We start from the raw sequence: 14,094 nt of genomic DNA, 5'->3' as shown, positions 1-14,094 counted from the left end.
AAAGACAAAAAGAGATGGTTCTTAGTACCAAGAATTTTATGTGCACTGATATGACAGCAAGCAAATATGTAAGTCCCACTACTTTACCCATTACCCCAAATCTTCATTAATAGAACATTATACTTCACACGGGGTCATGAATTTCATAATACATATTTTAATCAAATTGTTTACATAATCAGGGTCCTTGCAAAAACATTTACTTGTGATCCTGCGTATTGTAAACATGGTCCTGGAGGCTGTACAGTAAAACCAACGGTTAGGAGTATGGGCTCTGGAGTCAGAATACCCAGATTCCACTTATTAGCTAGGTGACCTTGGACAGGTTGTTTAATCTCTCTGTGCCTCACTTTCTACATCTGTATAATGTAAACAATGAAAGTATGGTACTTCATGGTGATGTTGTGAAGTTTGAATTACTTAATATGTACACTGTTTAGTGTGTGGCATTTCATTTAAAAGTGAGAGCAATATATAGCACTGTACTTACCTTATACTGTCTTCCCTACTGGTACGTTTCACGGTGGTAAGGACAAAATGAGTTCCTTTTTGTATTCACCACACAATGAAGTGAATTGTATTTGTGACATAGAAATTGAATTCATCTGGAAACATGGGGTATATTAAAATGTAAATAAAATATTAAAACTATTTAAAAATAATTTAAATAAAAAGAGCCTCAGCATATCGTTTGTATTTCTTTAGTTATTGCTTTATAATTAGTTGTTGGGGGGCTTCATGATTTTTAACTTTTTTTGTTACCCCCACTTTCTTCAAAGTACCTAGTTCGGTATAAATGCACATTACAGCCCTCAGAACGGCTAACTGGATAGTCTGAAGGATAAGGGTGCTGCAGAAAAAAGTGGGCCACATCAGGGTACAGCTTTGCTGGTGGAGACAGAAGACCAATCATCTCAGAAAGCGGCGCACAGAAAAGAGATGGGCCAGCCAAGCACTTTGTGAGCCTCATTTGGACCCTCCGCTGTGCGGTACTGCTAAAGGCTATGCCCTGATGCCAGGGTCGTGGGCCCGGAGGCCTGAGTGGGCAGCTGGCCTCGGTAGGAGAGGCTGGCTTCAGCCGAGGCCGCTGGGTGAGTCATTCTCACTTCCCCAGGCAGGAGCGGGCGGCCGGACGCTTCGCCCCGGCGCGGGCGGTACTGGGAGCTGCCGCAGCCCCCGAGGAGCCCCCTCCCGGGCCGCCTCCTCCAGGCCAGGGCACTAAACCTGCCGCAGCGCTGGTGGGGAGCGCCCACTGGCACCCGGACCCCAGCTCTTCGGGGCGGGCCGCCGCTCCTCAGCCGTCCCTTGGCGCCTCATCCCGCTTGCCGTCGCCCGCTGAGCCGCGAGAGGGGAGCGTGGACGAGCAGGAAAGCGGGATGGGGCGGGATGGGGCGGGGCGGGGCGGGGCGCACATCTCACGGCCCGCGAATGTCGTCTCGCGCGTGCGCACGCGCCATCCCCGCGTGGGACGCGGAGGGTGGGTCTGCTCTGGCCGCGCGCGCTGATGCCGCCTCACGCTGCTGTTCCGTCCGCGCCGCCTGCTGCCAGCGCTCGGGTAACCCGGGAAGGCCAGAGTCAACCAGCCCCGGACCAGCGTCCCGCACCCTGGCCGTCCCGGTAAGCGGGGGCGGGGTCGGCGGGGACCTGGCAGGCACCGTGAGGGGCGAGTCTGCGGGCAGCGGACGACCCTCTGCGGACTCTGAGGTGTTGTATGGGAGCCGCCCCCGAGGGGGTCCCTGTGCAGATGAACCACGAGTGTCCCTGCTTCTACCCCTTGGGAGCGTCCCGGAAGCGGTGTGCGGAGCCGCCCCCATGGAAGACCCACGTGCGAATGGAGACTCTCAGGGCGCTCTCTGCGTTTGCTGCCACGGGGAGTCCCTGTGTGCAGGACACCAGCCCCAGAGAGACCGGCTGTGTACGTAGGGAGGGCAAGGGTGGTCTCTGGTGTTGTCTCAGTGGAAGAGCATGTGGGAACATGGGGAGCCTCGGGAGCCCGCACCGTGGGGACGGACCCCACAGAGGACCGCTGTATACAGGAGGACCTGAGACTGTTCCTCACAACTGCCTAGAAGGAATCTCTGACTGGAAGGAGAGGTTCAGGAGTAACTTCCCTTATGCCCAAAGGTCTTTGGCCTTGACCTCCTTGGGGGTTCAGTGTGCCTTAAGTTGTGATCCCTCCAACGTGGTCGAGAGGCAGGGGCCCTGTGGGACTGCGCCTTTGTCCATTCCTCCCCGAACCCCGTTAGAACGTGTATTCTCCGTGGTAGCCCAGTTGGCTTCAAAATGGATTTTAGTGGAGGCAGGAATTTATGTAAGAGAACAAGGTGCAAGAGAGGAGAGGACCAGAGAGACCTCTGAAGCAAAGAAAGGAGATTTGAGCCCCTGGGCTTGACTCTCAGGAAGAAAACAGTAAAATCAGGTAGAATAACTGACTCTGGCAGGTCCTGTAAAGAAAGTACTTTGAAGGAAAGAAGAAAGGATACATAGGATTATTGAGCACCAGTGTGCTAGGCACTATACTAGCTATGTTTAATCATATAACTCTTAAAATAACGTTGTGAAATTATCCCTTGAGGGATGATTAAACTGAGACTTAGATTCAGCAACTTGAAAAAGGTCATAAAGGTTGGAATCATGAAATCTGTATTTCAGATTTTATTTGGGAAGAAATATTAGAGACAGAAGCAAGAGTATATGTTTGCCTAAATTTAAGAGCTAGAACTATAAAACTCTTAGAAGAAAGCAGGGGGAAATCTCCATGACCTTGGATTTGGGAATGGTTTCTTAAGTATGACATCAAAAGCACAGACAACAAAAGCAAAAAATAGATAAATTGGACTTCATCAAAATTTAAATCTTTTGTGTTTCAAAGGACACTATCGTTTGATAGTGAGAAGACAACCCATGGAATGGGAGGCAATATTTGCAAATCATATAGCTGATAAGGGATTAATATCCAGTTAAAAATAGAACTCCTACAACTCAACAACAGCAGAAAATCCAGCCCAATTCAAAAATGGGGAAAGGACATGAATAGACATTTCTTCAAACAAGATATACAAATGGCCAACCAGCACATGAAAAGATGCTCAACATCATTAGTCATTAGGGAAATGCAAATGAAAACCGCAATGAGATATTACTTCACATCCACAGCAGGCTGTTCTCAAAAAAAAAAAAAAAGGAAAATAACATGTTTGCGAGGATGTGGAAAAATTAGAATTCTGCTGCACTGCTGGTGGAAATGTAAAGTGGTGCAGCTGCTGTGGAAAATGTTTCATGGTTCCTCAAAATGTTAAAAAGAACTTCCATATAACCTAGCAATTCTACTCTGGGGTAAATATCCAAAAGAAATGTGATGTGTTATGGAAACTGACTAAATGCCAAAATTTAGTAGCTTTCTCCTGTGATCAGAGAAATCCCTACTTCCCTTTTCAAAGGTTTCTTTTGCTTTATTATTGCCTGGGGTTTACCCCTCCCCATGTTCTAAAGATCACTGTTAGTTACATTTTTGAGCCTTTTACAAATGTCTGCCAGTCCCATATCAAGAATCAAATGAAGGCACAAAAGGATAATTTACATTTAATATGCAGGATGAGATGGTTACAGCCTATTAGGAGGGCTGCATTCTCTCCATAGCTACATGTCTTTATAGAATGAGCTGAGGGAGAGGAGTTCCCTAGATGCCTTCTCCTTCCCTATTTCTTCCCTAGCTCATACTGTGGAATTAGGGTGTGCCTTGCATACACGCAAATTCCATGCTGCCCATGTATACCTTACTGCCTTACAGATGCTTCTCTTACTCTCATGGTTACAGCAGTGTATTAGTTTTCTATTACTGTGTAACAAATTACCACAAATGTGGTTTAAAACAACCCACAATTTATTATCTCATAGTCTCTGTGGGTCAGTTGTCCAGCTTGGTCCTCTGCTTATGGTCTTACAAGTCTGCAATCAAGGTGTTAGCTGGGCTGTGTTCTCATCTGGAGGCTTGACTGGGGAAGAGTCTTCCAAGCTCACTCTGGTTGTTGGCAGAATTCATTTCTTGGCAGTTGTGGGACTGAGAGCCCTAGCTTCTTGCTGGATGTCAGCTGGAGGCCACTCTCAACATCTAAAGGCCACCACAGTTCCTAGAGGCCACCTGCAGTTCTTTGCCACATGGGGTTTCCCAACATGGCCACTTCATGAAGCCAGAAAGTAGTCTCTAGAGTATGCTAGAAGACAGTCATATATTATGTAATGTAATATAATCATATGTATGACATCCCCTCACCTTTGCTGTGTGCCGTTGATTAGAATCAAATCACACGTCCACCCACACTCACGAGGATGGGTTTACACAAAGCATGAACACCAGGAGGTGGGAATCATGAGGGGAAGCCACCTTAGAGACTGTCTCCTCAAAAAAGGAAAGGTTTAGGTTGTTATCTGCTCTCATTTCTTCCATTTCACTCAGCCACATGGGCCTATTCTACTTTCTTGTTTCACTGCTATTTACCACCGCCTGCCCCTGACCTTTGAAGTTTTTTCCAAACCTTTCTCAAGTTACCACAAATTTTTCAACATTCACGTTGTCCCTATGATAATGTCTTCTCTCTTTTCTTCCTTGATAAGGACAAAGAAAACCCCAGTTCCACCTATCAGCTAAAGAAGTAATGAATAAGCATAATTTGTAGGGTGTTTGTTAAATGACTTCTTTTTTAACCAGAGTGTCTCTCCTGGGACTTCTTCCAGCATAGGGAAAGTGGTTTGTTTTTTTTTTTTTTTCATGAACCATTTGTTTTTACCCATTGCTAATCACTGTTGAGAGAGGCAAACCAGCATGGACCTTTAGTATTCCTGAATGTTCTTCTTACTGGGTATGCCAAGAATACAAGGGCCTGACTGTTTTCCATGCCATTTCTCAGGATTATATTTGCAACAATCAACCTTGACAGATAAGGCAACATCTCCCCCTGGACAAAGATCAGGCTTGTTTCTTACTATAAAATAAGCTGTGAATCACCGAACCTCAGTGCTGCACACATATGCCTTACTGCCTTACAGATGTTCCTCTCTTGTAACACAGCCCACTGTATGTGCAGGCATCTATCATAGATCCTGTGCCACCCCCATGGCACTTGGTAGACATGGGAAACTGATGCAAAAAACCATGCTAAAGCTCTTGCTATGGCTGTGCTATGAGTAATAAAATCCTTTATATCTGATCCAGGAGTCTTGTGTCTTCTGCCAGCATTCATGGAACAGTAACAGGATAGCTAGTTAACTTACAAATAGAGTAAAATCTCACACCCTGCACAGATCTTGACAGTCCTTATCACTTGTTTTACTAGAAGTTAAAGCTGATTTTGTTAATTTCTTAAGCACCTCATGTGCGTATCTTGGAGCTTGCAGCCCTGAACCAAGCCCCTCTCTTGGTCCTCAGGCCAGCCTGGATGTAGACGGTAAGGAAGGGGAGGCAGAGACTCAGATGGCTACACATCTGACATGTGAGTATCCACCTAAGCGTTCCAGTCTGTTGGATGAAGGCTTTGGCTTGGTGTAAACTCTCGAAAGAGCCTGGGTAGTGTTTGACAGTCTCTGCGGTGGCCGAGGTACAGAGGAATGCTACACCGGAGGTCCTGGTGCCGAGGGTGAGAGGTGAGGGAGGTGCACGTGGCTCACTTCAGCTTTACCTCTGCTGATGAGCGCAGAGTGAACACACCCTAATGCCAGATTGAGACCCTGGAGCCAGGGAGAGGAGGTGTGCTAATCCACCCCTACTCACCCCCAGTGTCGGCAGACCCACTACCTCTTTAGGACAGGCACCTGGGCCAGGCTCTGGGGTAGAGGTCCTAGGTGCGGGTGTTGCAGGAGTCTGGAATTGCCCACATTGGGAAGAGGCCACATGCCCTTCAGCTCCAGGCCCCAGGCCCATTTGTTCCTGCCAGGTGGGGCTTTCAGGGCAACAGATGCTCCCAGCTTGGCAGGCAGGAGCCGGGGAGGGGTATGGCAGGAATTTCCGCTCAGAAGCTGGGCTAGAACAGGGCTTGGGGTGAGCTGGGCCCCTGTTCGCTTGTATGTCTAACAAGGGTCAAAGGGCCTGGGTGCCTTAGCGCTCCTGGGTTCCCAGCTGAGCACTGAGCCCACCAGGGACAAGCTGCCCTGATGACTGTGCAGCTGTTACTGAGGGAGCTGCTGCTTCCTGGACTGCAGATGACCTGTTACCTTCATAAGTGTGTGATATTTGTGTGCCCAGCGTAGTTGCAGACATTACTCAATGTGTGGCTACCTAGGGACAGGGTTAGAGTTAGGACTATGCTTGGAACAGCACTGACATAGTGGTTACGGATTGGAGGTAGGTAGTGGTAAGCATAGGACTGGAATCACGGTGATGTTAAAGTAGGATTTGGAATTGCGTTTATGGTTCCTGTTGATAAGAGCTAGTGCATCTTGTAGATCTCACCAGTAGCTAGAGAATCTGCTTATCTACATGGTGAGAATTGAAAGGTTCTATAAAAATCTGCTTTCTTCTCCAGCACTCTGAAGTGTGGGTGGAGTAGGGGTGTCCTATCTGAGTTGATCTGGCACCATTTCCCTGTTAAAAAAGAAATGACAGGCCCAAAATGGAGTCACTTGTGCTAAAAGGAAGACTTAATACCTGACCTTATTGCAGTTACAACCTTCTCCAAGAATGTAATCCAAACTGATCAGTGTGGAAATTTCTGGTCCGCACCAGTGACGTAATCCTTTCCATCCCCCAAAGGAAGATGAGGTAACCTGGCACGTAGATCTCCTTCATCCCCTATAGATAGATTACCTAACCCTGAAATAATCTTTTTTTGTTTTTGACTTCCTTGTCTTACTTTTAAAAACCTCTCCTTTTCGATAGCCTGTTAGAGATCCCCTCTACTTGCTAAACGGATGCTGCCCAATTCATGAACTGTTCAAGAAAGCTAACTCGATCTTTAAAAAAAAAAAAAAAGAGCTAGTGCATCTTAGATTAGGATTGTGTTAGGGTTGGAGTAGGGTACTGTTTGAGTTTAAAATTGGGGTCAAAATGGGTCAAGGAGATACATTTTGTGTTGGGGGTCACTTTTAATCTTCTAAGATAGTCTGGAGAGGGACTTAACCTTATGCATATTGTGTGCTATTGATCTGGCTTAGATGAGAGGTTTTGGACATTTTCTGGCCCTCTGCACTTGAGAGTTATAAACGGCTGTATGATCCCTGAAGCTGCGATCCGACTAGAGGGAAGTAGGCATCTAGCTCCTGGGGAGAGGGAACATCGCAGTTTTCTATCCTGAACTTACCTGGCCATGTAAACATTTTTTGGGTAATACCCACCAGCATTACCTTTATGAGGTACAGTTATTCTGAGGGTCTCACTTGAAGGACTGGTTTTAGAGCTGTTTGTGAATGGGGTTGGAGTTGAGGTTAGGGTTAGGGTTGAAAGGCATGGACTGCAGTTCAAGTTTGGGGTAGAGCGATACATGTGGCCATGCCCTGTATCAAGGGCTCCTTCCTGAGGAGTCAGGAGCTGGTTCTTCACAGTTTCCTGAGGGGGTTTTTGACAGAGTAGGTCTGTCTGGTTTACTCTTCCTTTAGATCCTGTTTCTGCTGCATCAGAGAGACCGAGGGTCTCGGTAAACTGGGGACGCTCCCGGGGGTAGGGATGGGAGTGTAGGTGAAGGATGGGGCTGCTGAAGAGGGCAGGGGACTCACTTGCTGACCGTGGCATTCCTTTAAAAGCACACAGCCAAGTTGTTGAGACCAGGGTATGCACGTGGATCCAAGACTGTCCTTATTAAAGGACAGGCAATGGGATAGAAATTACAAACCAGAGTTTAGAGGTGGATAAACAGGCCTGGCCTGAGGTGGCCTGGAGTTTTATCGGGGAGAAAGGCTGGGAAGGATGGATTGGGAATGCATTTGTGTTTGTGGGCCTGCGAGATGGGCTGTGTCTGTCTGCATGTGTGTGTTGCCAGAGTCTGCTGGGGCATGTCTGACTCAGGGTGTTCATGAGTCTATGTAGGTGTGTTTCCTGAACGTCTCTGAGTTAGCTTCTGAGTGGCACTGTTGACTTTATGTCCTCCTGTGTCTGTGTCTGTGTGGCTAGGTGTCTGTACGCATGTGTCTTTGAGTGTGTGTGAGACTCTGCTCTGGCCTCTCGCTTTCCCCTGACCCTCTCCCCTGATGCGCCCCAGCTGCCAGCACTATTTACTGCAAGAGATTGGCTTCCTTTCCCTTCCCACTGTCTGGATTCCCATGTGTCCGGCTGCCTGCCCAGGGCCCTGCCCCTGAGGCCTCTGTGTGGGGCTTGACCTTGGGAATGATACACTCTGGAAAGCCCCCAATATGCTCTTTGCCTGGCTGTGGACCCAGAGAAGTTACAGTGGAGGAGGGGGACAAGGCGGGAAAGGGGGGGCAGTTGGCAGCATGTACCCCTCCTTCTGGAAACAGAGATCTCCTTCAGGCCCCCTCTTTCCTCCCCATGCTCTCGTCCAGATCAAGTATTCAGGGTCCTGGCCTCACTGTCTCTGTGCATGGGAATGGACAGTCCTCTACAAGCCCCGTTAGGCATCTGGTCCTCTGCGTCCCCCAGCACCTCACATGCCTGCCTTGTGCTCGTTCCTCACATCCCCACCCGCACTCAAGGCTGTCCTCCCTTATTTCCTGTCCCTGCCGTAGACACAGGAGCCATTCTTGTCCTTCACTGTGTGAGAGCCGAGGCCTGTGCCGTGGGGCAGCTGGAGCAGCGGGCTTTGGATGAATGGTGAAGAGCAGAGGCTCAGTCCCCTCTCACAGGTGCAGGAAGCAGCTTCTCCTTGGGGTTTATTCCTGTGCCCATCCTGTGTTTGTTGCACTCCCTGCCTGGGCTGCAGTGAGGAGGTGCAAAAACAAAGCAGCCACGGTCCCTATTTGCTGGGACTTAGTGTTCAACAAGAGAAGTGATTTTGTGGAGAAGCCATTCTCTCGCACTGCAGGTACTCAGTTGCCTGAAATGCTCTCTGTAGGATTCTGAAATGCTCTCTGCAGAGACCAAAGAAGGGCTCCAGAAGGTCAGAGCCATTCGCCACGCCAGTATGGTATCTCAGAGGGCAGAGGCGAACTCCAAAGTTCCCAAGCAAGCATTGCTATATCCCTAGCATCTACCAGCAATTCTGGAGTAGTGAATACTTGATTCTGTGCCCTGCCGTGAGAGTTTTCATTCTGATTTTACTTCTTGAGCCGAGGGGGAGCTGGAAGGTGGGGCTTGTGCTAGGGTTATAGGATGGGATGAGCAAGGCTTCATCCCTCTACAACATCCTGCATGAATCATAGGCTCTGACCCTGTCTTCTCTCAGCTCTTGATTTTGCTGAGAACTGAGAATCCTGAAGGTCTTGGTTCCAGCTCATCTCTCTGCCCCTAGCCCTTTGTTGCAAAACTTGGTCAGCAGCAAAAGCCAATGCTGGCACGTGGCAGGTAGGATACACGGGAAGGACCCGCCCCACCTAGGCCAGGATGTGTGCACATTAACCTCAGCTTCCCACGTGACGCTGCTGTGACCCTTCTGAGTCAATTCCCTTCATTCCGGGCCTCCCTCTCCTCTCCTTGCTCGGTGGCTCTCTGCCCAGCTCCCAGCAGGCACGGAGGATGTGCCTGCCACAAGACCCCCTGTGATCTTTGGGGATGCTGTAGGAAAACACTGGAGGGTGTGGCTCAGCAGGCCTGGGCCTTGTGCCCCCTCACCTTGGGGGCCACCGCAGGGCCTGGCTCCCATCTGTTAGGCGCCGAATCACCCTTCAGAGGAGCGACACAGTCATGCTTCTTCCCATCCTGGCTTTTCTGCATCCTGCTAGCAGGACACATTGTGCTAAGTGCTGGGTCCTATCAGGGGAAGAGTCCTGCCCCCACCGCCTGGTTTGATGGTATGTTGAGGCATCCTGGATTTCCTGAGGGATCAGTGAGGCGGGGGCATCCCACAGTCCCCATCCCACACCATGCGGAAGCCACAGCACTTCCTGCCCTTACTGCAGCTTTTGGCTCCTCTGTGGTGGGTCAGAAGGTGGAAATGCAGACGTGCCACCTTCTGAGAGAAATGAGGTGTCCAAAACAGAGGTCCCTTCCATCCACGCAGGGCAGCCTCTTTGTCTTTCTGCTTCCCAGTTCTCTCCTCCTACCCTCAGACATCCCCAGTCTCTGGATGGACACTAGGATGCCACACCTGCACCGTGCCTCTAGCCTTATGCCCAAGGCTGCCTGCATCTAGAACCTCTCTGCAATCTTTCTTGCTGCTTGTCTTCCAAGAGCACCTTCTTCACACACATGATCAGCAACTCAACCACCTTGGACACCCACTGCGTACGCTGTAATAGTAATTTGCCCTGGTAGCTTCCAGAATCCATCTCCATCTGTGGCTTTCAGCTTTGGTTCTTCATACCCCTCCATCCATCCCAAGCCGTGGTCCCTTCCCAGCTCCTCACTTACCCTTTTGAGTCTTTGCCCACACTGTCGTACATGTGGGAGCAACCTCTCTTCTAATATTCAAATTCTTACCTCATTAATGCTTCCTTCTCTCTATTAACCACCAGCAAAGTTTCTGTGCTTTTTCCAAGGCCATCTCCTGGACTTGGACATTTGCTCTCATCCCCTCACCTGTAACCACCACAGGGCTCCAGCATTCTCCCTTTGCTCTCCTGCATCATCAGTTTATCACTCCTCAACTGCATCATTCATGTCAACATCAAATACTTTACGTCTCTCACCTTCAAAAAAAACCCTCTCTGTGTCCCACTTCCTCTTACAGCTGTATCCTTGTTTTTCTGCACCTCTGTGGAACAAACCTCCTTGAATTGATTACACTTGCTATCACCAACTGCTCTTCTTTCATTCTCCCTTGAATCCGCCCCAGTCATGCCTTCACCTCCATCACATATGAGTCTGTTCTCAAAGCCATGAGTGATCTCTGTGTTGCTAAATCTAGTGTTCAACTCTGGATCCTCATCTTGGCCAGTTCAGAATTTTTCATGCAGTTGATCACTTTCTCCTGGCCATATTTTCCCCTCTTGGCTTCCAGTATGCCACACTCTTCTGGATTTCCTCCTTCCTCCCTGCTACTGCTTCTCAGTCTCCTCTGCTTACTGGTTCCTCTTTTCCCTTCCAGTTTCTTTTCTTTTTTTTTGGCTGCACCTCACGGCATGTGGGATCTTAGTTGCCCGACCAGGGATAGAACCTGTGCTCCCTGCAGTAGAAACGTGGAGTCTTAACCACTGGACCACCAGGGAAGTCCCTCCCTTTCAATTTCTTAATGTTGGAATGTCCCAGGGCCCAGTCCTTAAAGATCTCTCCTTCATTTATACCCATTCCTTTGGTGACCTTACCTGGTCTCTTGGTTTTATATACCTCTATCTGTCTATCCATCCATCTGTCTGTCATCTGTAGCCAGTACCCTCCCTGAGCACTGTAAGGCTTCTATGTTGAGGATAGACATGGTCTATCCTCAACATAGACCACATTCTCATGGTCTCAGGAAGAAGCAGGGTGATTAGTTATGAAACTACTGCAGTAATCGTAGTAGCAGAGGAGGCAAGAAGAGGTCATATTCTGGATTCGTTTTGAAGGTAGGGATAATAGGATTTACTGATGGATCAGAAGCAGATTGTTAGAAACAAAAATCAAGGATGACACCAAAATTTTTGGCCTGAAAAACTGGCAAGAGAAAGGTGCCATGAACTGATGTGGGCAATACTGTGATTGGAGCAGGTTTGGTGTGTGTGATTGGGTGGTGGCAGTGGTGGCACAGGGCATTAGGAGTTCACTTCTGAGACAAACTTTGGACATCCAAGTGTATATTTTGATTAGACAATTTGAGCATGTGAGACTTTCTACTACATGAGATAATGATCTCCATGGAGGCAAGGCCTGTGTCTTGGTGACTGTTAAGGTCTGGCATGGTTCCTGGCACATAGTAAGTACTCAAATATTTTAATTGTTAAATGCAAGATGCCTCTCAAGGTCATTTTCATTGTGACCCCTTTATGTGACCCTACAGTCCTCCTCATCAGCTGAGTACTTCCTCCTGTGGCAGGACCTCACATACCATAGCACTCATCACACTGATGTAGTAATTCATCTGCCCCCTCAGTCCAGACTTTGGATTGATTCAAGTACTATTAAGGTATTGCTGTACACTAGCCACTATTCTAAGCCCTGGGGATATGAGACTCTATTGTAATTATTCAGGAAAGAAAGAGTGAGAAACTGAACTATAAGCAGAGGCAGTAAAAAATAGAGGAAAAGGGGCAACTTGATACCAAAATTAGAACCCAGTGACTGACTCGGTGTATGGTCTGAGTAGATGTATAGTGACATCCATTCCCTGACATTAGAAAACAGTTTAGTGGGGTGGTGGATGTTTGGAAAATTTGAATTAATTTGCATTGTCTTTGGAGCAAGATGGAGCTTCCCCTGGTTGTTGGCAGTACAGTTGGAGCTCAGAGGAAAGGATAGTGCAGAGAAGTGGCTTTGGGAATCACCAGCACATTAATAGTGAATGATGTTTTGGGTACAGATGTACAGTTATTCTCCCTTTCTCAGATGAAGAAACTGGGGCTCAGAAATGTTAAGTAACTTGTCAAATGTCAGAGTTAGGATTCTAACTCTGATGATTTTTTCCACATTCCATCCTTGTGACTTTGACCTTAAAATTTGCATCCTCTCCAAGGGTCACACATTTGGCCTGAAAATTGTAAAAACATATGCTCAAAGATTTTGTAATGTTTTGCTTGTGTTGTAGTTTTGCTGCTCTTTGTTCATGTTTATCATCTTTCTCTGAAATCATTCTCTGGCCACTTCAGCCACAAATTTCCTTCCAAAGGGAAAGGGGTGATCTGAATCTTTTACTTATACTTAACCTACATCGAGTGGAACAAGCACAGCTCTGAGCTATGCTGTTCTGCCATGGCCTTCTGAAGGGTCTGGGGTTCCAGCCTTCCTTCCAGGGAGACAAGTTCCTGCTTCAACCCAGTTAACAGAAGAAGCTAGGACAGGGTCCGCTTATGCCTTCTCAGGAGGTCAAGGGAATATGAGTATGACTGCCACCATTAAGAGATCCATTCTGCAGCCAGGCTGCCGGTGGTGGTGGATCACCCATCCGGTGGTGGTGCTGGGGGTGGGGGTGGGATGCAGGCTGACTGAACAGGAAGCAGGAAGGAGCTCTAGGAATGTCTCAGAATGACCTCCTAAAACAGTCTGTAGGAGGAGCTTCATTCAGTCTGTGAGTGAGGGAGCGTGGAGACAACATATAGTTTGGAGGGGCTTACATTTCTAGTAGATGCTTACGGATCTCAGCTTGCCTCTCAGCCACCTCCCTCCCCAGCTTTCTCCATTTCAATCCAAGGGTTTTAGAGAATTTCACATATTTACATGAATGATAAACAGATATTTCTCTGAAATAGCCAATTATTGGACATCTTCAGAGACAGGTGAAGGGGCCACAGACCCTCTTCAGTTCTGAGCATTTTATCTGATTGTTAAAGACTTACGTGTGGCATTAAATTCTAGATTTCTGGCCACTTTCTGGTCTGGTTAATGGGACAGGACAGTTTCCAAAAGCCTTAAAGTTTTCTTTTGACAGTCAAGGTGAGTAGTTCTGGTGCTTTCTGAAATGCAGTGGGACATAATGAAGAAATGGGGAAGGATGACAGGAATGAAGGGCTGGAGCTGGCAAGCTTATATCATGCAGTCTTTGGTTGGGGAAAGGACAGGAGTCATCCTCTAAGGGGAAGGCACCAGGCAAATCCTGGGAGGGGATACAGCCGACTGAGTTTAGCACCATATAATATACATGAAATACATATAAATATACATATATAAAAAGTATATATAAAAGTATACATGAATATTCAGGGAGGCAAGGCTGGTGGAAAGGAGGAAAGTGGTGAAGGATCCCAGGTATAGGTGGTGTAGAAATGAGACACAGCAGCAGGGCTGAGTACAGGCTGCTGGCAGGAACTCGACCAGCTCAGGTATTTTCCATAGCATTTTATGGAAAAAAGCCGAATGAACATTTTGGCCAACCCAATATGTTTAGAAAACCCCTGTGTTTGTGGTTCTTTCCCAGAAGCTTCAAT

General features: G+C 47.8%; 1 long non-coding RNA gene across 1 annotated transcript in view; it reads left to right on the top strand.

Annotated features, from left to right (window-relative positions):
* Positions 1–1,487: 1,487 nt before the first annotated feature.
* LOC130708416 (uncharacterized) overlaps positions 1,488–14,094 on the top strand; it is a 78,499-nt gene continuing 65,892 nt past the window's right edge. Inside the window, exons 1-2 of the long non-coding RNA XR_009008608.1 lie at positions 1,488–1,617; positions 5,426–5,489. This is a non-coding gene — a long non-coding RNA (uncharacterized LOC130708416). The remainder of the gene's footprint in view (positions 1,618–5,425; positions 5,490–14,094) is intronic.

This window comes from Balaenoptera acutorostrata, chromosome 6 (genome assembly GCF_949987535.1).
Source record: "Balaenoptera acutorostrata chromosome 6, mBalAcu1.1, whole genome shotgun sequence".
In the NCBI taxonomy this organism is placed as follows: Eukaryota; Metazoa; Chordata; class Mammalia; order Artiodactyla; family Balaenopteridae; genus Balaenoptera; species Balaenoptera acutorostrata.
Note: the sequence above shows the minus strand (reverse complement) of the source record. Positions and strands in the feature narration are given on the sequence as shown.